Source organism: Pan troglodytes, chromosome 2 (assembly GCF_028858775.2).
Source record: "Pan troglodytes isolate AG18354 chromosome 2, NHGRI_mPanTro3-v2.0_pri, whole genome shotgun sequence".
In the NCBI taxonomy this organism is placed as follows: domain Eukaryota; kingdom Metazoa; phylum Chordata; class Mammalia; order Primates; family Hominidae; genus Pan; species Pan troglodytes.
In genome coordinates this window covers 197913959-197936577 of record NC_086015.1, presented here as the reverse complement: position 1 = coordinate 197936577, position 22619 = coordinate 197913959, and the positions used below count along the sequence as shown (strand labels likewise).

The following is a 22619-nucleotide window of genomic DNA, read 5'->3' as shown; positions in this document are numbered from 1 at the left end:
CAGGAGCGAAACTCCGTCTCAAAAAAAAAAAAAAAGTCACAGGCCCAAGTTCAGGCACCACGTAGCCTCTCTGTGGATACTGCCTGTGTCTAGCCCTTTCTCTGCTTTAGCCAGAGGAAGGGGGTCAGGAACCCCAGGCACCCCCTCTGCTGTCTGTCCCACTCACATACAGGTCTCAGGCTGCCTAACAATTCGCCCTGCCCCATCCTTGGTTAGTCTTGGCATTGTGCTTTAAGGGGCAGGCATGTTGATGGCAGGAGCCCTGTCACCACAGCCAGAAGCCTGGTCCCTTGCTGGCCCCTCCACTCCCAGGTAGAAACAGTCTCTTCACTTCCCTGGCCTCAGCCTCCTCGTTTGTAAATGAGGTATGGAGTTCAAGTCCATACCTAACTCCGGGGCTGTCGTGAGAATTAATCTGATAATCGATGTTGAAAAAACTGGCTTAGAACACTGTAAAACAGGCTAGAATTTTAAATGTTTCCTTCTTTATATGCAGTCATGTGCCACATGGTAACATCTTGGTCATTGACAGACTCCATCAACAACAGTGGTCCCATAAAATTATAATGGAGCCGAAAACTTCCTATCGTCTAGTATTTTTACAATACACCTTTTATCATTATTTTAGAGTATACTTTTTGTATTTTTTTTAAGTTAACTGTGAAACAGCCTCAGGTAGTCCTTCAGCAGGTATTCCAGAGGAAGACACTATTATCATAGGAGACACGAGCTCCATTCACACTACTGCCCCTGAAGAGCTTCCGGTAGGATGAGGCGTGGAGGTAGAAGGTAGCCATATTCATAATTCTGACCCAGTACAGGCCTAGGCTAATGTGTGTGTCTGCATCTTTATAACAAAAAATTTATAAAATAAAAATAAATAAATAGAAAAAGTTTATAGAGTAAGGATATAAAGAAAGGAAATATGGGCCAGGTGCAGTGGCTCATGCCTGTAGTCCCAGAACTTTGGGAGGCCAAGGTGGGTGGATCATGAGGTCAGGAGTTCAAGACCAGCCTGGACAACATGGTGAAACCCGGTCTCTACTAAAAAAAAAATACAAAAAAAATTAGCTGGGCGTGGTGGCATGCACCTGTAGTCTCAGCTACTGGGGAGGCTGAGGCAGGAGAATCACTTGAACCCAGGAGTGGGAGGTTGCAGTGAGCCAAGACTGTGCCACTGCACTCCAGCCTGGGTGACAGAGTGAGACTCTGTCTAAAAAAAAAAAAAGAAAGAAAGAAAATATTTGTATACAGTTGTGCAATACATTTGTGTTTTAAGCTCAGTGTTATTATAATACAAAAGAGTCAAAAAGTTTAAAAAGTTAAAAATGTATGAAGTAAAAAAGTTACAGTAAGCTAAGGTTAATTTATTTCGAAAAATAAAATTTCTGAGTAAATGTAGTGTACCCGAAGTGTCTTGTGTTTATAAAGTCTACAGTCATGTACAGCAACTCCCAGGCCTTCTCATCCACTCCACACTCACTCACTCACTGACTTGCCCAGAGCAACTTCCCATCCTGCAAGCTCCATTCATGGTAAATGCGCTGTACAGGTATATAGGTTCAGGGCACTTACTATGTACACATTTTAAAATCTATACCTTGCCAAGGTATACATTTTATTTTCTTTTACACTGTATTTTTACTGTACCTTTTCTATATTTAGAGACACAAATGCTTACCATTGTGCTACAGTTGCCTACCGTATTCAGTACAGTAACACGCTGTACAGGTTTGTACACTAAGAGCCATAAGCTACACCACAGAGCCTGGGCGTGTAATAGGCTACGCCACCTAAGTTTGCGTACACTCTACAATGTTCACACCACAATAAAACTGCCTAACCATGCATTTCTCAGAACATATTCCCATTGTTAAGTGAGGCATGATGGTAGATACACGGTAAAACATTTTGAAACAGTAAAAGAATAAAGAAACTATTATTTATAAACCCATCACCTGAGCAACCCTGGGTATTGTTTATTTACTTCCTTCTTTTTTCTTTTTCTTTTTTTAATTTGAGACAGAGTCTTGCTCTTATAGCCCAGGCTGGAGTGCAATGGCACAATCTCAGCTCACTGCAACCTCCGCCTCCAGGTTCAAGCAATTCTCCTGCCTCAGCCTCCTGAGTAGCTGCGATCACAGGCATCCGCCCCTATGCCCGGCTAATTTTTGTATTTTAAGTAGAGACGGGGTTTCACCGTGTTGGCCAGGCTGATCTCAAACTCCTGACCTCACCCACCTCAGCCTCCGTAAGTACTGGGATTACAGGCGTGAGCCACCACGCCTGGCCTCCTTCCCTTTTTTTTTTTTTTTTTAACCCAGCTGGGATCATGCCCTGTTTGTGAGTTTGAAACTGTTTTGGAGATTCATTTTTCTTATGTGCACAATGAACATTGTGAGCATAAAGCTTTTTCAATCACTTTTACAGGATAATTTCCCAGAAGTCCAATCGCTGGGTTAAAGGCTATGACTATTTTAAAGCTCCTGATGCATATATCATAACTCTTGTTAGCCCTTCTCCCCAGAGTTGGAAACTGAAGCTCAAAAGATTGAAATACACAGCAAAGCTGGACAGAAACCCTGGGCAAGGTATTCCACGTTTTGTGGTCTACGCTCAACAGCACAGCATGAAAGAGAAGGCGGCCCCCTCCTGCAGAGCCTCAGATTACTGTGCACTGATGAGGACAAGCAGCCCTGTGGGGGATGAAACCTGGAACAAAGGCTGGGGAATTGAAAGGACAGCCTGGGGTTCAGGACCGCTGAGTTTGACTGGGGGCTTTTCTGCAATTCTGTGACCCTGAGCAAGTCCCTTTGGCCTCAGTTTCAGCCTTGCAAAATGAGGGGCATGGACTGAGTCTAACACCCCACCCCTCTGCCCAGATGCATCACTCCCAAACCAAAAACAGAAACATTTTGGTTTTAGTTTTGCACAGAAGGACTAAAGATAATCCATTTTCTCCAGCTTGAGATAGTAACTGGTTGCTCTCTTGGCCATAAAACTGGTTGCTCTCTTGGCCATAAAACTGACCTGGCTGGATCTCCCAGCCAGCAGGCTGGGGTTCATGTGACAGCTAGCTCCAGAAAACAGGCCCCAAGCTGGAATCTGCCAGAGAGTGGCAGGAGAATGCAGTCCTTTCAAGATCAGGTCAGATGGTCTCAGCACCAGGCTCCGCTGTCTGCACTGTAAAGAGATTTCCCTGTCCACCCAGCCCTGGGGACAGACAGACAGATGGAGGGCGTCGGTACCAGCTGTCCAGGGCGCTGGTCTGCTGCCTGCTGTCTGTGTGCACAGGGGTGCTGATGGACAGCTGCCCAGCGCGGCCTGCGCAGGGTCCTGCGGGCGTCGAGGCTGCTGCTCTTGGTTGTTTATTCAAGTGGCCAGGAACTCAGGAAGCCACATCAGCAGTTGTGAAAATGGGACCAACAAAACAAGGTCGGTGGGGACAGCTGTTTGTCAGATGCCCCTGAACTTAAGTGTTTATCTGGCTGACACACAGACTGTCGTTTCCCAGAATGCAGAGGTGAGTGCCTCTGTTTGTGGTGGAGGGTCAAGGTCCTAGAATCCCACACGTGTGCGTCTCTCTCAGACTTGCTTTGAGCCTAGAACAATGGTTGCTCCCCTGAAGGAAGAACTGCCTCAGCTCTCTCAGAAAGAGGAATGGTGAGCTCAGGGCACGGTCTTTATGGAAGATGTACCTATGGAGCACCAGGAAGCCAAGTCACTGGCAGGGACCACAGGGCATGTCATTGCCATACGTAAAAGTACATATACACAGAAGAACACACTTTGCAAGAACATGTTCAAACAGAAAGGTAAACATATCAAAATGATGGTCTATGGGTTAAAAAAAAAAAAAAAAAGAATAGGATTCGGGCCTGGGGATAATCACCTTTAGCACAAGAAAAGAGGGGACATGCAGGGACTGGTCATGCAAATGCACTGTGAGCTGATTGAGGAATGCCACCAATTCCCAGGGCTTGACGGCCAAAGGCTTTTTAAATAAAGGAAAGAAAAAAAGACAAAAGCCAACCAAACACGGAAGATATCATTAAGAATGGCTTTTGGCCCCAATGCAGTGGCTCACGCCTGTAATCCCAGCACTTTGGAAGGCTGAGGCAGGTGGATCACTTGAGATCAGAAGTTCAAGACCAGCCTGGCCAACATGGTGAAACCACGCCTCTACTAAAAATACAAAAAACTAGTTGGGCGTAGTGGTGCATGCCTGTAATCCCAGCTACTCAGGAGGCTGAGGCAGGAGAATCGACTGAACCCGGGCGGTTGCAGTGAGCCAAGATGGAGCCACTGCACTCCAGCCTGGGCGACAGACTGAGACTCTGTCTAAAAAAAAAAAAAGGCTTTTGAAGGGCCTTGCATTTGTTTTTATAAAGGGAGGAGGTTAATCCACATGGGATAGAGGTGTGGACCACCTTATTTCTCAGCCCTGGGAGCGCATTTGAATCCTTCAGGAGGCTTTGAAAAGACACTGGATTCCATTGGCTTGGGGCGAATCGAGCTTTCAGGTTTAAACAGAGCCCAGGGTGTCTTATAAGTAGTCAGAGCTGAGAGGGCTGCACTGTAGTAACCTGTGTGGCATCTGATTGCTCAGGAGAACAGGAGGGAGGGCTTGCCCAGAGCTGGAGGAAGAAGGGTTTTTGACAAGGAAGGGCCAGTTGCAGTCAGAGATGGAGAAGGAGTGACTTGCAGTGGGCACCGTTTGAGATGAGGGAGGAGAGGAGAAACCAGAAGGGAAGCAGGGGTGAGTGTGTGCAGTAAGAGCTGAAGGGTAGGGAGAGGGGGAGCTGCAGATGCAAAGGAACAGCGAGGCAGGATGGGAGCAGGGTCCGTGCGACCACGGGCCGACCTCTCACGTTACAGACACAATGAGAAAGCCGAGCCCAGAGAAAGCAGCTTATCCAGACACGGGCCTCGAACACAGCCACCCGACTCCGCCGGCCTGTCCGGTGCTGTCCCTGCCACCCCACGGAGCCTGTCTGCTCTGCCTGAGCGGCACGTCCCCACCATCCCCATCTGACTAACGCTCACCACAGGGGCAGGGGAGAAGCCACCTCAGAGGGAGCTGGCAAGTGCTTTGAACCTCCTGAGAAAAAATCACCTGAAGAGGACTTTGGGAAGGAAACCGACTAGTTAAGATTGCTTATTCCCTTCCCTCTCTCAGCTCAATATTCTTATCTATTGCAAACTTTCCATTACCCTCTGAAGTCAGGGCTGCTTTTCTCCTTAATTCCTTAATTCTGGAGGCACTTGTTTGTTCTTTCAATGCTGCCAGCCAGGCTAGGTGACTGTCGTAGTGATTCTCCAATTTCCTGCCACTCTGATGGTGTGTTAGTCACCCTGCTGAGAAAGGGAGGTCTGTGGAGTTAGGGTCTGAGGGAGATGGCTGAGAACACTTGCTCTCAGCCAGAATGCACGGCGTGGCCATGTGTCCACTACGCTAAATGTCTCACAGGTGCCCAATTCTTACAGACAAGAGAAGTAAGCCCAAGAGAGGCAATGTAAGTTTCCAAGTGATGGGCAAGCTGGCGTGGAGGAGCTGGGTCTTACTCACGCACTGCTGGGCCCACACCTGTGACATCATGTGGTAGAGGCTTGCTGGGCGCGGTGGCTCACGCCTGTAATCCCAGCGCTTTTGGAGGCCAAGGCGGGCGGATCACAAGATCAGGAGTTCGAGATCAGCCTGAACAACACGGTGAAACCCCATCTCTACTAAAAATACAAAAATTAGCCAGGCGCAGTGGCACACACCTGTAGCCCCAGCTATTCAGGAGGCTGAGGCAGGAGAATCAATAGAACCCGGCAGGTGGAGCTTGCGGTGAGCCGAGATCGCACCACTGCACTCCAGCCGGGGTGACAGAGTGACACTCCATCTAAAATAAAAAAAATTAAAAAAAAACAAACAGCTCACTGAACTGGAAGAAGTGGCCAGCCTGAGATCTGCTCCAGCCTTCTGGTTCCCAGCCCATCACTGGCTGGGACACAGGCCGGCCCAGCCTCTGTCGATCATCCTAAATACGCCACAGCCACAAGGGTTCTGGCCAGGCCTGCAGACATCCCTGACTTAGCATGGTGCAGGCCACACTGCCGGGCTCCGTTTGCCTGCCCTGGGCCGCCCTTCCAGCTCTGTTTCTGGTTACCGTGGCCCTAATTGTGAGCTTTCTGTCAGGATGTACTGGCAGAGAGCCTGCTACCAGAGTGGGTCACGCAAAACATTCCAGAAGAAAACCCAGACTCTCGGGGTTGCCGAGGGAAATGAAAAGTCATTTCATTTTAACTCAAACTCTCTTCCCTCCCTCCCTGCCCCCAGATACCCACATGAGCACTGCTTCTCTCCCCTTATACACACTCAGATTCTCCAGTTGGTTGTTGGACCTACAGGTGCATTTCTAGTTCATTAACACTTATCAGTTGTCTCTAATGTGGAGAGACTACATGGAGAGGTCATTGTAGGTGTCTTGGCAACAGCCCAGCTAAAGGCCCAGTTGACAGCCAGCATTAATCACTGGATATATAAGTAGAGATACTTCCATATAATATGCTATGGTAGAGTTGTGAGCAAAGTGTTATTGGAGCTCACGGAGAAGGTGATTAATTATTCGTGGTGGAGACATCAGGGAAGGCTTTACTGAGGAGGTTGGAGGTGGATGGACCTTAAAAATGGGTAGGCTCTGGCTTGCCCATGGGTATAATGAGGAGTTAGTCTAGACAAGCTATGACATCAGAATAGTCATGGTGGACACCAGGGTCACTGTAGTCAACCAGAGAAACCCACGTCCCTGCGAGCGGCATGGTGCCCAGCAGTCGCTGGATGTTGTTTGCTTGTTTTAGGGACCTTGAACAAGGCATGGAGGTTCTCTGGCCAGAGTTTCTTCATCTATCAGGGAAAGGGCAGGAGACAGGGAGGGTACTGAGGCCAGTGTAATAGGAAGAATTAGATGGTGCTTTGCTGGGTGTGGGAGATGCTGGCTTGGTCCACTCACCCGCTGTAGGGACTTTAGCTAGCCACTTACTCTCACTGAGTCTCAGTTTCTTCATTTGTGGAGAGAGATGGCAAGCAGTCTCTGCACCACCTGCCCCATGTTTATCCATGAAAACCTTCTGAGAATTACCACGACTGGAGGAGCAAAGATGACTGCCATGACTGTCAGTGAGGCCGGCAGCTCAGGGTGCCCTGTGCTATGGGTTCCTGGCATGGCTCGGAGTGTGCCTCTATCCTTAATGCCTCCCACTGAAGTGTGTGTTCCTTCCAGTTTCTCTTTCTGTTTAACAAATCACCCCATGAGACAACCATCTGGGAGCGGCATAAACCAGCCCTTATCTTGCCGATGCTGAGGGCTAGGCGTTTAAACAGGACTCAGCAGGGTGGTTTATTGCTGTTCCACCATACCAGGGGCCTCATGTGGGAAGACATAAAGACTGGGGGTGTACTCAACTGCCGGGGGCTGGCAGTAGCTGGAGTTATCTTCACTTACATGTCTCGTGTTTAATTCTGGTCTTCAGCTTACTACTGCCAGATCACCTATACCTGGCCTCTGCATGTAATCTCTCAACGTGGGCCAATTTGGGCCTCTTCAGAGCGTGGTGACTGGGTTCCAAGAGAAAATGTCCCAAGAGAGAAAAAAAGGAAGTGCATAGAATTAGTATGACCTAACCTTGTAATTCACACAATGTCGCTTCCCCCGTATTCTGTCGGTCAAGGCAGTAGCAAAGTTCCTCCTGTGTTCCAGAGAGAGGCAGAGAGACCACAGCCTGCAGTGGGAGGGGTAGCAGGATGACATTTTAAGAAGAGAATGTAGGATGAACATATTGTTGCAGCAATCTTTGAAAAACACAATCTGCCACAATGTTCCTTGCCCTGGTATTCAAAGCCCTTCTCCACCTGCTCCCAGCAGCATCTCTCGCTGCCTCTCGGCACAAACCCCACTCCAGGCAGGCCAGCCTCCTCACTGCACCCAAAGTGTGCCATCTTCACCCCAGCCTGAGAGGCTTGGTCCTGTCAAGCTCATACCTCACTCTCTTCTTTCTTATTTCCAAGTCCTATCTCCCAAATAATTCAGGTTCCTGCTGTGTTAGAGTTAGCAGTTAAGACCGAAAGGGAAGTCTCTTAGCAAACATAGTTCCTAGGACCTTCTTTATTAGTGCAGTGTGAGACCTGTTTCTTTCTTAGAAGTAGTAAAAGTTCTACTATTCTGAGATTCACTGGTTCTGAAAAATATCCACCAAGCATAGATTCCCTTCAACTGTAATCATTGCACGCATACTTACGAAATTCAGGTTCCTTCCTGAATTTCTCTTCCAGACAGAAATAATGACTATCGTAAATTAAAGGCGGCTTGTTTTAAACCAACAATGGTGTGGCTGACAACGAAAGTGTAAATATGGCTATAGTTAATGGATTTTTTTGGCCTTACTTCATTTCAGCTTATTGAACCATGACTAATAAAGGGCTGGCATTGCTCACTAATTACTCCCCAATTAAATCAAGGGCCAGGTCCCTGCCTCTTATGCAGATCCCAGTCCCTAGGAGCTCTGGGGATCTAATAGTGCTCAGGAAACACTCAGTTGTTGCTTGGGAAAAAAAACAACCTGAAATCCACAAGACAGCTGAATTGGGCTGTTCCTCTACATTCTACCTGTAGATGCGTGTTTCCACTGAGCACAACGGAAGCCACTAACAATGGCATCCATTCCTCACTCACAACCTGGGGAGGCACAAAGGGAAGGTGTTGTTATCCCCATTTTTCTGATGAGGAAGTTGAGGCTTAAAGAGATTAAGGGGTTTTTGCAAAAATCAATGGCCCCTGTGTTGATGGAGCGAGGAGGTGAGAACTTTTATGGCGTCTTTTCATTCCTCAGTCCAGATTCCTTTTTACTGTACTACCTCCGGTTTAGCTGGCTCATTCACTCATCCAAGTATTCAGTCATTGATGTAATTGACAAATGCTTGCTAAGCACATCCTTTGTACACAGCACAGCGTAGGTGCTGGCGAAACAATGGTGAACAAGAAAAAGTGCCTGCTTTCACTGAGCGGTCCAAAGGGAAAGGTGGTGAGGGACACCTAAGCAATTATACGTATAAGATCATTTGACATATGACAAATGTTATCAAGACAATAGAACGGAGTCATATTCTGTTATGGGATACAGAGTGGCCAGGATAGCTAGAGCAGGGAGGCAGAAAGGCACCTCTTCAGCGAGGATCGTCAGGCAAGGCTTCCTGAGAATAGGATGCCAGAACCGGAACCTTAATGAAGACAGGGAGTCAGCCATGTAAAGATCTGGGGAAGAGGAGTCCCAAGAAGAGGCAACAGCAAGTGCAAAGGCTCTGAGCCAGGAATAGGAATAGCCTGGTCATTTCAGGGGAAAAAAGGCCACTTAGGTGAGAAATCTTGAGCAATGGAGAGAACAGAGGGAAGTGGAAGGTAGAAGGCCTCAGAGGCCATCCTAGGGAGGGCGAAGGAAAGCCTGCGTCAGCCAAGGAGGACCTGCAAGAGTGGGCGGCCCTTCCCATCACCTGAAGGTGTCTGCAAGAATACGGTGGGCTTGGCTTGTCTGTTTCTGAGTTTGATTTCTTTCCAAGGCAATCCTAAAGGCAAAAGAATACCCTTGAGCCCTTAATAGCTTAAATATAGCAACTATATGCATCACTTCACAGTCTTTCACTCACAGCCTCTGTCAGTGGGTTTTACTTTAAGGTGCATTGTTTGTGTTAACATGAATTCTGTGTCAGTATTCAAATAGTAAGCTCATTACAAAATCTTCAAGCCAGCTTTCTGTTTAAAATTCCATTTTATTTTTATAATACATTAATTTATATTCTAACTATAAAAAATTTAAAAATAGTTGGGACTTTCAGAAAAGCACTAAGAATAAAATGTAAATCTCCTATAAAGAGTGGAATTGATCTAAAAGTGAAGGGCTGAAAGTTTGAGGGGCATCTCTCATTCTCCTCTCAATGCAATGTGTCCTCTCAGCAGCTTCCCCAGCTGAAAGCGGGGCCATTTACTTTGCTTAAAGCATTTGCCCTTCTAAACTTTAGATTCCTTTTCTGCTAACTGGGGATTTATTTCAAAGGACTACAAATTAAATGAGGTAATGCAAGTAGGGCACCTAAAACAATGCCCAGCTCGGAGAAGATGCTCCAAAATATTAGCTCTGGGTCAGGCAGGGTGGCTCACACCTGTGATCCCAGCACTTTGGGAGGTCGAGGTGCGAGCATCGCTTGAGCTCAGGGGCTCAAGACCAGCCTGGGCAACATAGCAAGACCCCATCTCTAAAAGAAAAAAGTTGTTGGGCATAGTGGTGTGCACCTATAGTCCCAGCTGCTCAGGAGCCTGAGGTGGGAGGATTACTTGAGACCAGGAGTTCAAGGCTGCAGCAAGCTAGGATCATGCCACTGCACTCCAGCCTGAATGACAGAGCAAGAACTTGCCTCTAAATATATATATATATAAATATATATAATATATATAAATATATATAATATATATTAAATATATTATATATAATATATATTAAATATATTATATATAAATATATAATATATATTAAATATATTATATATAATTATATAAAATATATTAAATATATTATATATAAATATATATAATATATAAAATATATGATATATAAATATATATTATACTGTATATATAGTAGCCCTGAGGCTTCATCCAGAGCAGAACATCCAGCGGGTATTCCATCAAGGAGTGTTTGCTTGCTTCTAAAGAAGAACATTCTAGCAATCAAAGCTGCCCATAACTTAAGGGTGTCCTGTCAAAGTGTCATATCAAATAATTTACCAGAAACTTTCAATAATAAAATTGAGAAACTCCTCCTTCAACTCTCTTAATCTCATTTCCCTGTAAAATTGGATTCTTTCTCTGGTCCGTGCCACTTAATTTCAGATATTGCTCAATTCATATTGAATTTATATTTTATGCTATATGCCAGGCATTGTGTTAGATGCTGTGGTCCAGTGGTGAACAGGATGGGCATGGGCCCCACCCTCGGGGAACTGCCAGCCCCAGAGCTGCAGGCATCTCCAATGCTGGTGTCACTGTGGAAGTAGCTGCATTCCACATGGAGGAAACTGAGGAACCACGCTCATTCTTTTACTGACAGGGTTTTCCAAGGGATGGGACATGCATGGAAATAATTAATAGAGGTGACGTAGAGATTCCCAGGACCTCTGTTGGATCCAATCTGCAACCTGCCTTGGAGACGTCATCTGTGGGTCTTGGAGGTGGAGAGGAAATGCCTGCGATCCTAGGACTGCGTCACATTGATGCCCTTTCCCCTGCCTGCCCCCTCCAAGCCCTGGCCAGCCTGAAAGGAGCACATTGAGAAGTAAAACCGCATCCTCGGCTGCTTGAGTGCCTTTGCAAGACCTTCTTTTTTTATTATTATTATTTTTTTCTTTTGAGACGGAGTCTCCCTCTACCGCCCAGGCTGGAGTGCAGTGGCATGATCTTGGCTCACTGCAACCTCTGCCTCCCGGATTCAAGCAATTCTCCTGCCTCAGCCTCCTGAGTAGCTGGGATTACAGGCACCCGCCACCACACCCAGCTAATTTTTTGTATTTTTAGTTGAGACAGGGTTTCGCCATGTTGTCCAGGCTGGTCTCGAACTCCTGACCTCATGATCCAACCACCTCGGCCTCCCAAAGTGCTGGGATTACAGGCTTGGGCCACCACACCCGGCCTCTTTATGTGCTCAGATGGACAGACGTGCTGTGCAGACAGTGGCGCTGCTGGGCTCTTTTAGAGAGGGACTGTCTCCCTAAATTGAAAACAAATTCTCCAGAAGTACAGGAAGCATACACAGGAACCAACCCAGTTAAATGAAGAATAACAGTTTACTGTGGCTCCTCAGTGAGACGCTTCAGAGGGGATCCAGCAGCAGGCAAAGTCGTGGCAAGGTTGGATGAGTGAAAGAGAGAAAGAAGACAGCCTCATAACCACACCCTGTCCCTATGCCACCTCCATGTCCTGCCCTTCCGGACTAGTCACATTCTCACACACTCTGGCACACACTCACACACTCACGCTCATGCTCACACTCACACTTACATGCACACACTTCTCCAGTTCAATGCCATTCCCCCGGATTGCTGTGGGTATGTGCCACCCCTCCCCCGCCCTTTCCCTGCATCAAACCAAAGACCACGTTTACTCACAGCCCAACCTTCGGGAAAACAGACCTCCTGGGCCGCTTCCTAAACTTCCTCTTATGCATCAAAAACACATTGTCCTTTCAAAGCTAGGACCGAGATAGGACCGAGACCTAATATTTCTCCCATGAGTCACTACATTACGCGTTACCAAGAATGCAGACCGCCTGTAAGAAGCCGTGCAGGTCCCTTAAGTACCTGAAGTCACAGCCACTTAACTCCAGCTGGACACATCCAAGCTGGGCTCACCAGTGTCTGGTTGACTGGTGATCACGCGTCAGCCCTGTCAGGCCACCAGCCTGCCTAAAAGTCAGCTCTCAACATGGCGTTCCTTTGCCAAGGAACCACTTGTGGGTGACATGGATGTCCACCCCTGGGCGTGGACAGGATGTAGTGGGTGTACTTCAGTGGTACTACACAGCCCTTAGAAGTCATTGCCTGTACGCACACTTGGTAGTATGAATGAATCTTAAAATCCTAGTGCCAAATAAAAAAGCCAGCAGCAGAATAACATATACGAAATCCCAAATCATTTACATACATTAAAGCAACATGCATCCTAAGAACTAGGCAGCAATATCACTTATATAAGAACATGCACAAACACAAAGAAGGATGACAAATGTATCAGAAGCAAGCCATCCCGCTATGGATGGGGAAATGAGAATACATAAGCAAATCAAGAGAGGGAATGTGTAGGGACCAATGATGATAATATGTCATGAACTGCAGGATCTGATTGATTAACTTAATCCTCTCATTTTCTTCACCAGAAGTCAAAAAAAGGGGAGGGACGTGGGGAGGACACATACATCTCTGACCTTGTTTACTGGTTTGTTTGTTTTTTTGGAGACCGAGTCTCACTCTGTCGCCAGGCTGGAGTGCAGCAGCATGATCTGGGCTCACTGCAACCTCCGACTCCCTGGTTCAAGCTATTCTCCTGCCTCAGCCTCCCAAGTAGCTGGGATTACAGGCACGTGCCACCACGCCCAGCTAATTGTTTTTTTGTATTTTTAGTGGAGACAGGGTTTCACCATGTTGGCCAGGATGGTCTCTATCTCCTGACCTCGTGATCCACCCACCTCTGCCTCCCAAAGTGCTGGGATTACAGACGTGAGCCACCGTGCCTGGTTGGTTTATTTGTTTATAGAGACAGGGCTTGTCCTGTCATCCAGGATGGAGTGCTGTGGTGTAATCATAGTTCACTGTAACCTTGAATGCCTGGGCTCATGGGCTCAAGCCATCCTTCTGCCTCAGCCTCCCGAGTAACTGAGACTATAGGTGTATGCCACTGCACCAGGCTAATTTTAAAAAAAATTTTTTAGAGATGGGGTCTTGCTTTGTTGCACAGGCTGGTCTCAAACTCCATCTTTAAGCGATTCTCTTGCCTCAGCCTCCCAAAGTGCTGGGATTGCAGGTGTGAGCCATGGTGCTCTGCCTGGCCTAGGTTTACATTTCCAACCTCAGCTCCCACTTCCTTGAGCCTCAAGCCAAACAGGATGACCTGTGACTCACACAACACTCCTGATTCTTCGCCTTTGATTATGCTGCCCTTCTATGGCCAAGTCTGCCCCACACTTCAAGGGCCAGCTCCGGTGCTGCCCCCTCCACAGGCTTCCTCCTGTCTTCCTGAACCATCTGCTACTTTCTCTGCCCCACACTGCAGGCACTGGTCAGCATGTTTCGCAGCATGTCCTTATTTGTAGGCAGAAGTGACCCCAGTGGAGCCTCTAGGGGGGGCTGCTCTGTTCAGGGAGGCTGTGCACAGGGGCTCTTTGTGTCTTTGGCCATCTGCACTCCAGATCGCAAGGTATGTCTTCTAAGCACACCCTTCACAGCACTCACTCTAAAAGGAGCACTTTCTCTACACAGAGATGCAGTGCTTTCCCAGGAGAGCCCATCACGAAGAAGAGGCCCACAGACAGATGCTTGGTGAATGGACAACTAGCAAGAGGACATCCACAAGCCCTTCTACAGTTAAGCCCTAGGCTCTCTTCCCATGCCCAAGACATCTCTCTGGCATCCCCTTTCCTCCCTTCCTGCAAGACCCAAGACTCAGCCGGGCTGCCTTTTCCCTTGCCAACTACTTCCACCCTGAGCCTCCTCTAAAATGGAACCTGACTGTGGAAGCCATTCTCTTGTTATTTGGACAACCACTCCCCACAGTCCCCCTCAACAATAGGTACTTAATCGGAAGCCATCTAGAGTCTACAAACATAAAGATCTGGGAATTGGAAACCTTAGAAAGTGGTGAAAGCTCCCTTCCCTGTCTTCAGTGTGTAGATAGTCAGTAACAAACATTTCTGAGCACCTGTTATATGCTAGGCACTGATTTTGACCCTGGAGACATGATGGCGAGTAAAGGAACGTGAGCCCTCCCCTCATGGGGCTGGCTGATAATCTACTTCCCAGGGTGCAACTCTCACCCACTCTCCAAAGACAAGAATGTGAATTTTGCCAAATTCAATTTTCATTCCCCTGGGGCCTGTGCAGTGCTGGCAACAGAGGGGAGCAACTGGCTGGAGACCAGCTGCCTCCCAGGGCCCTGCCAGGGCTGGCACAGAGGGCTGGTGTTTCTATTCCCAGGGCCTGGCTCCCAACCAGGATGGCATCTGCTCAGCATTTGGAGCCCAGCATACTCTAATTGTCCTGTGGCCTCGTGGCACTTTCAGCCTATCAACTGAGTTTTTCTTAAAAAGCAACTCCTGTGTTTATTGCTTTTCTGGCCCAGATTTAGGTCACTAGAATTTTCCTTAAGGATGGAAAAACTCAGAGAACCAGATCTGGATGACTCTCTCATGCCGGCATGTGAGTGGGAGGGACTGGTGACATACTAAGAGAAGCTGGCTCAATGCCCACACCTACCACTCACTGCCTCACTACTTTTCTGAATGGCACTGGTCCTTCCTGAGCCCTTGGACAAGAAGCTAGGGGCCCTCACCCCAGTGAGGTGGCATTGCCTTGCTGTGTGGGCATAACTGAATCCCTTCCCTCTCTGAGCTGACATCCTCTCAAGTGATTCCTAAACAGATGAAATCATGGATACAAAGGGACTTGTTAAGCTCTGTAAAAACATAAGGTCCTGTTGGGACTCTGTGTACTTCCCTCTCAATTTTGCTGTCAACCTATAGCTGCTTCTAAAAAGATAAAGTCTATTAAAATAACAAATTTTTAAAAAGTAAGGCCCTATGGCAAACCCTGGGAAAAGGGGCTCTAGGTTCTTATAAAAGCTTCACTTATTTCTATGCAGCCTTGCAAAGTATGGGAATTTCTCTGAGCCTCAGTTTCCCTGTTCTACTAATAAAATAATGGGTTTGTAAATACTGGGTTAATTGTAGAGTACTGCTCCTTTGTGAAGTCTTGTTATTATCTGCTACCTACTAAAAGAGACTGTTCTGAAGGTCAGCCAGCAAGTTCCAAGTTGGTGGAAATTTTGAAGCTCTTAAAGAACACTGGAAAGCCCTAGAGAAGGTATAAGTAAATGTTTCACAGGCACCTTAAATTCAGCATGTTCAAAACTGAGCAGCAGGAGGAGGAAGATAAGAAGCAGGAGAAAACAGAGGAGGAAGAGAAGAAGAAGACAGGAGGAGGAGAAGACAGAGCAGGAGGAGAAGGAAAGGGAGCAGAAAAAGCAGAACAGAAGCAAAGGCCACAGAAGAGGAGGAAGAGGAGGAAGGAAAAAAGAAGGAAGGCGTAGCAACAGCAGCAGCCGCTGAGGCAGAGAAGAAGTGGGCATGGGAGCAGCAGAAGCAGCAGGAAAGGCAGAAGGAGAAGTGGCAGAAACATGCAAAGCCGAAGTAGATGCTCAGAAAGCAGAAGCTGCACACACAGACACACACAGATGCAGAGGAAGAGCGAGAAACTGAGAAAGGAAGAGGAAGAGAAGTAGATGTTGTAGCCCTGGAAGGAGAAACAAGAACAGCAAGAGAAGAAGCAGAAGGAGCAAAAATAGAAGCAGGAGCTGAAGAAGAAGAGCGGGGGGAGAAAAGGAAGGGGAGAAAGAGGAGGAGGGAAGAGCAAGGCAGGGTGGGGAGGGAAGAGGAAGACATAGTCACAGTGGAGGAAGGAGAAGCTGCGGCAGAAGGAGAAGCAGCAAAAGCAAAAGTCAGAGCAGAGAAATGGAAACAAGCCAAAGTAGCAGCAGCAGAACGAAGAGAAGCAGCAGAAAAGGCAGGACGAGGAGGAGGAAAAGCGCAAGAGGAGGAGGAAAAGGAAGAAAAAGCAGAAGGAGAAGTAGATGAATATGCTGCAGAAGAAGCACCAGCAGGAAAAGCAGAGGCAGAAGCAGCAAGCACAGGAGGAAAGAGAAGCAGAAGAGAGAAGCAACAGCTAAGAAGAAGCACCAGCAGAGACAGCAGTAGAAGAAGCATGGGAAGCAGAAGAAGGGGGAAGAGAGGGCGGAAGAGCAAGACTGGGTTGGGGAAGTCATAGTAGAGGGAGGATGAGAAGCAGAAACAGAAAAGGCAGCTGAGAAAAAAGCAGAAGCAGAAAAGGCAGAAGCCAAAGCACAAGGCAGAAGAAAGCAGAAGCTGAAGCCAACGCAAAGCAGCAGACACAAGAGGAGAGAGAGCAGAACAGCAGACCCGACCACTGCAGCAGGACAGCAGACCCGACCACTGCAGCAGGACACAGAACAGCAGACCCAACCACTGCAGCAGGACAGCAGACCCGACCACTGCAGCAGAACACAGAACAGCAGACCCAACCACTGCAGCAGAACAGCAGACCCGACCACTGCAGCAGAACACAGAACAGCAGACCTGACCACTGCAGCAGGACAGCAGACCCGACCACTGCAGCAGAACACAGAACAGCAGACCCGACCACTGCAGCAGAACACAGAACAGCAGACCCGACCACTGCAGCAGGACAGCAGACCCGACCACTGCAGCAGAACACAGAACAGCAGACCCGACCACTGCAGCAGGACACAGAACAGCAGACCCGACCACTGCAGCAGGACAGCAGACCCGACCACTGCAGCAGAACACAGAACAGCAGACCCGACCACTGCAGCAGAACACAGAACAGCAGACCTGACCACTGCAGCAGGACAGCAGACCCGACCACTGCAGCAGAACACAGAACAGCAGACCCAACCACTGCAGCAGGACAGCAGACCCGACCACTGCAGCAGGACAGCAGACCCAACCACTGCAGCAGGACAGCAGACCCAACCACTGCAGCAGAACAACAGACCCAACCACTGCAGCAGAACACAGAACAGCAGACCCGACCACTGCAGCAGGACAGCAGACCCGACCACTGCAGCAGAAGCTGGAGAAAAAAGACAGAATCAGCAGAAGCCAAAGCAAAGGAAGCCAAAACGGAAGGAGCATCCCGAGGCAGAGGCTGTGTGCCCACTGAGGGGTGAGGAAGAGAGGGCAGTTTGCCCACTGAGGGGTAAGGAAGAGAGGACACAGGCCTGGCCACCTGATTGGACCATTGGCTCTCCGAACCCTAGTGTCCTTCAGGAGACAAAGAGGCAGGTGAACCAGTGAGACGTTCTTGCAATTCTAATCATTTGTGCCAAAAAGGAGGATAGACTGAAGCAGGAAAGGTTCCCAAGACAAAAACAAGGATAAAGGAATAAACTTTGATCAAGCACCTTCCATGGGCCAAGCACAAAGGAGACTCAGCCCCTGCTTTCCATGAGCTCATAGCCTAGACAGCGTGATGCCAATATTCAGAAGAGGGGTAGGAATTGCAAAGGCCCATAATTTGGGAAATGAGGAGACATTAGAGAGGCTTTAGAAAGAGGTAGGAAAAGACAAAAACATTAATAATAACTATAGCTACAATAACTTGTTAATGGATACACAATATGAAAATATGTAAATTGTGACATCAAAAACATAAAGTGGGAGGAGGATTAAAAGTAGTGTTTTTGTACGTCACAAAAGTTAAGTTGTTACCAGCTGAAAATAGACTGTTATAACCATACGATGTTTTAGGTAAGCCTCATGGTAACTGCAAAGCAAAAACGTGCACTAAATACACAAAACAGAAAGAGAAAGAAATCAACGCCACTATAGAAAACATCAAATCCCAAAGGAAGACAGCAACAGAAGAAGAAAGGAACAAAGGATCTACAAATTAGAAAACAATTACCAAAATAGCAATAATAATTCTTAAAAATCAATAATCACTTTAAATGTAAATGGATTAAATTTTCCAATCAAAAGACAGAGGGGCCCATTGGATTAAAAACAAGGCCCAGCTATATGTATATAGCTGGATTTGATGATTTCTATAGTGTTATGGTTATAACGCTATAGAAAAGAAAAGCAGCTTTTGTAAGGCCATAGCTCTCATAGACAATGACACGTCTGGTGGATCTGGGCAAAGTAAATTGAAAACCTTCTGGAAAGGGTTCACCATTCTAGATGCCATTAAGAACATTAGTGATTCACGGGAGGAGACTGAAATACTAACATTAACAACCAATTTTGAAGAAGTTGGTTCCAACTTTCATGGATGACTTTGAAGGCATCAAGACTTGGGTGGAGGAAGTCCTGCAGATGAGGTACAAATAAATAACAAGATAACTAGAATTATTATAGAAGTGACGCTCGGAGTTGCTTCTTTTTTTTTTTTTTTTTTTTGAGACAGAGTCTCGCTCTGTCGCCCAGGCTGTAGTGCAGTGGCGCGATCTTGGCTCACTGCAACCTCTGCCTCCCAGGTTTACGTCCCATTCTCCTGCCTCAGCCTCCCGAGTAGCTGGGACTACAGGTGCCCATCACCACGCCTGGCTAATTTTTTGTATTTTTAGTAGGAGACAGGGTTTCACCATATTAGTCAGAATGGTCTCGATCTCCTGACCTCGTGATCCGCCTGCCTCGGCCTCCCAAAGTGCTGGGATTACAGATGTGAGCCACCGCGCCCAGCCCAGGGAGTTGCTTCTTATGGATGAGCAAATAAATGGTGTCTTTTTTCTTTTTTCCTTTTCTTTGGGTTTTTTTTGTTTGTTTGTTTTTGTTTTTTTGAGACAGAGTCTTGCTCTGTCTCCAGGCTGGAGTGCAGTGGCATGATCTCAGCTCACTGCAATCTCCGCTTCCTGGGTTCAAGCGATTCCCCTGCCTCAGCCTCCTGAGTAGCTGGGACACTACAGGCATGCACCACCACACCTGGTTAATTTTTTGTATTTTAGTAGAGACAGGGTTTCACCATGTTGGCCAGGATGGTCCCAGTCTCCTGACTTCATGATCCGCCCACCACGGCCTCCCAAAGTGTTGGGATTACAGGCGTGAGCCACTGTACCCAGCCAAGAAATGATTTCTTGAGAGACAACCTACTCCTGCTAAGGATGCTTTGTTGAAATGACAACAAACAATTTAGAATATTATATAAACTTAGCTGATAAAGCAGTGGTAGTGTCTGAAAGGATTGACTCAATTTTGAAAGAAGTCGTAATGTGGATAAAATGCTACCAATAGCATCACATGCTATAGAGAAATCTTTCATAAAAGGAAGAGTCAATATCGATGTTGCAAACTTCAACGTTATCTTATTTTAAGGAATTGCCACAGCCATCTCAACTTCAGCAACCATCACCTTGATCAGTCAGCAGCCATCAACATCAAGGCAAGAACCCCCACCAGCAAAAAGATTGTAACTTGCTGACGGCTCGGATGATCACTATCATTTTTTTAGCAATAAAGGATTTTAAAATAAATAATGTACATTTTTAAAAGATGTATTGCTATTACACACATAATAAACTACAGGATAGTGTAAACATAACTTTTTATATGCACTGGAAAACCGAAAAATTCATGACTTGCTTTATTGTGATATTTGTTTTATTACAGTGGTCAGAACTGAACCCAAATATCTCTAAGGTATGCCAGGATGTCAGTTAGGTCCGTCTGGTCTATAGTGCTGTTCAAGTCCAATGTTTCCTTACTGATTTCATGTCTGGAAGATCTATCCATTGTTGAAAGTGTGATATTGAAGTACTCTACAATTATTGTACTGCTGTCTATTTCTCCCTTCAGATCTGTTAATATCTACTTTTTATATTTGAGTGCTCTGATATTGGGTGTATATATATTTGCAATTGTTACAGCTTCTTGATGAATTGAGGCCTTTATCATTATATAACAACCTTTGTTTCTTGTGACAGTTTTTGACATAAAGTCTATCTTATCTGGTAATGATACAGCTACTGCTGCTCTCTTTTGGTTTCCATTTGCATGGAATATCTTTTTTATCCCATCTCTTTCAGCGGTGGCTCATGCCTGTAATCCCAGCACTTTGGGAGGCTGAGGCAGGCAAATCACGAGGTCAGGAGTTTGAGACCAGCCTGGCCAACATGGTAAAACACCATCTCTATGAAAAATACAAAAATTAGCCAGGCGTGGTGGCACACACCTGTAATCCTAGCTACTCAGGAGGCTGAGGCAGGAGAATTGCTTGAACCCAGGTTGGGGAGGTTGCAGTGAGCCGAGATCACGCCACTGCACTCCAGCCTGGGCGACAGTGCGAGACTCTGTCTCAAATAAATACATAAATAAATAGCAGATGTCCTCCTGTGGTCCAGCTGGGGCTTCCTCTCCAGCTTCCTCTTCTGCCCAGCCCCTGTGCTCCAGCCACACATGGCTTTCTTCTGGGTTCTTAAACATACCAAACACCTCCCAGGTTTGGAGACTTTGCACAAGTATTCCCTCTGTCTGGAACATTCTCCCTGAGTCTTTCCCCATTCCCCATTCGTACCAGTTCTATGACTTTAAGCAAGTCCCTTTTCCTCTGGGGACTCGGAATCCTTAGCCAGACACTGATGAGGCTGGGCTCTTTGGTCTCCCAGTTCCAACAGTCTGTGGTTTTTCTGTTGTTGAGTGTATTCATTTCAGGCTCCTCCTCTCCCAAACAGACCTTGGAACTAGCAGTGAAATGGCAGAACGGGAGGTGAGAATAAATACCCCTAAAGAAACAAATTATCTTGCTCCCCTTGTCGTTGCAACATTTGTACTGGAAAGTGACTTTCAAAGCTACAGGCCAAGGGAATACTTTGTCATTTGCAATTTAATTCTTGGTTCCATTACTTAAACCGGTGACTGAAATTTTCCATTCCCTCTCGAAATCGCCAGAAAGTGGGCATAACCCACCTCAGGTGTTCCAAGGACATGATGGATAGTCTATAGGTTAACAAGTTACTATCAGCAGCCTCCTAAAATAAATTATTTGCAACTGTTAATTGTGTTAAAGAATAAATAAGGACATGTTGGACACAGTAACTTTGGGGATCTTTTTATCCTAGGATATATTCTTCCCCGTTTAACTTTCATTCCTTCTAATTTCCAAACTTAGATCTCTAGAATTAAACTGTCTAGCCTTCTTTTGCTCAGAATCCCAAGTAATAATTATCCCACTTTGTTTCCACAGTAGCAGCCCATGTCTCGTATTTGCATACTTTTATTTCTAAACACTTAAATGCAAAAGAGAGAAAACAGAGTAATGCGAGAGAATCAGATGGGAATCGGATTCCAGTCGCTCTCTGAACAAGACATTTTCTCTCAACAATTCAGAGGCTCTTGACATTTGCACTTCCCCATACAACATGTTCCATGTGCCACAGGAACAGTCAGTCTCCTTGTTGGGAATTGATTGCATGTATGTTCACTCTTGCAGAAATTAACCTCCAAGAAGCCTGGCAGACTGCCAGGGACCCCAGCCTCTGGAGATGAGAGTCAGGGTCAGGGGCTTCTTTAGGGACTCAATCCAAGAGGCTGACATTCACAGCAGTTTTCCTGCTTGTAAGATCTCTTTGCTGCGAGCACCCCATGAGAGGTCATGGGAGTGCAGAGCAAGGTGCAGAGATGACAAACTCCTCCAATGAAGTCGCCCCCCCAGCACTGCAAGGGCATCTTCTTTGCATTCATGCACATCAAATAGGCTTGAGAATAAAAGTATAGCTCTCCTGGAGCTATAAATTGGGAGTCCTTTGGGGGCAAAACTTAAACCTAGCACCTGCCATGTAATAATCTGTGCTTCAGAGGATCACCTCCCAATCTAGATGATCCTTGGCCATTTTAAGATAAGTTCCATCTAATTGAGCTCATAAAAACTCTTTTAGCTGAATTAATTTGATCCAGGTAACTTGTACGTAAAGTCTAAACACACATAAAAAATTAAAACATGCCTAAAGTGGTATTGTCTTTAATCCCTGTTGGGCAGGTTAAAGAAATTTGGACTTTGGGTGTTTTCCTCTTGGAAGTCCCCTCTCTCTCACTAGAGAGAGAGCTGTTTTCCTTTCTCCTTCTTTCTCTTTCCTTTGCCTATTAAACCTCTGCTCCTAAACTCCTCATGTGTGTCCGTGTCCTAAATGTTCCTGGTGCAAGACAACAAACCCCAGGTGTTTACCCCAGACAACAGCTGCTTCATATCGGGGACCTCGTCCGGGATACCAAGGTACAACATGCATTGAAAC

The 22619-nt window shown here is 46.6% G+C and overlaps 1 long non-coding RNA gene across 1 annotated transcript in view; it reads right to left on the bottom strand.

Annotated features, from left to right (window-relative positions):
- Nucleotides 1–1598: 1598 nt before the first annotated feature.
- The window catches only part of LOC107970884 (uncharacterized), a 43689-nt gene continuing 22668 nt past the window's right edge, over nt 1599–22619 (bottom strand). The window contains exons 2-4 of the long non-coding RNA XR_008547350.2: nt 7671–7767; nt 5215–5358; nt 1599–3698 (exon numbers count right to left, since the gene is read on the bottom strand). This is a non-coding gene — a long non-coding RNA (uncharacterized LOC107970884). The remainder of the gene's footprint in view (nt 3699–5214; nt 5359–7670; nt 7768–22619) is intronic.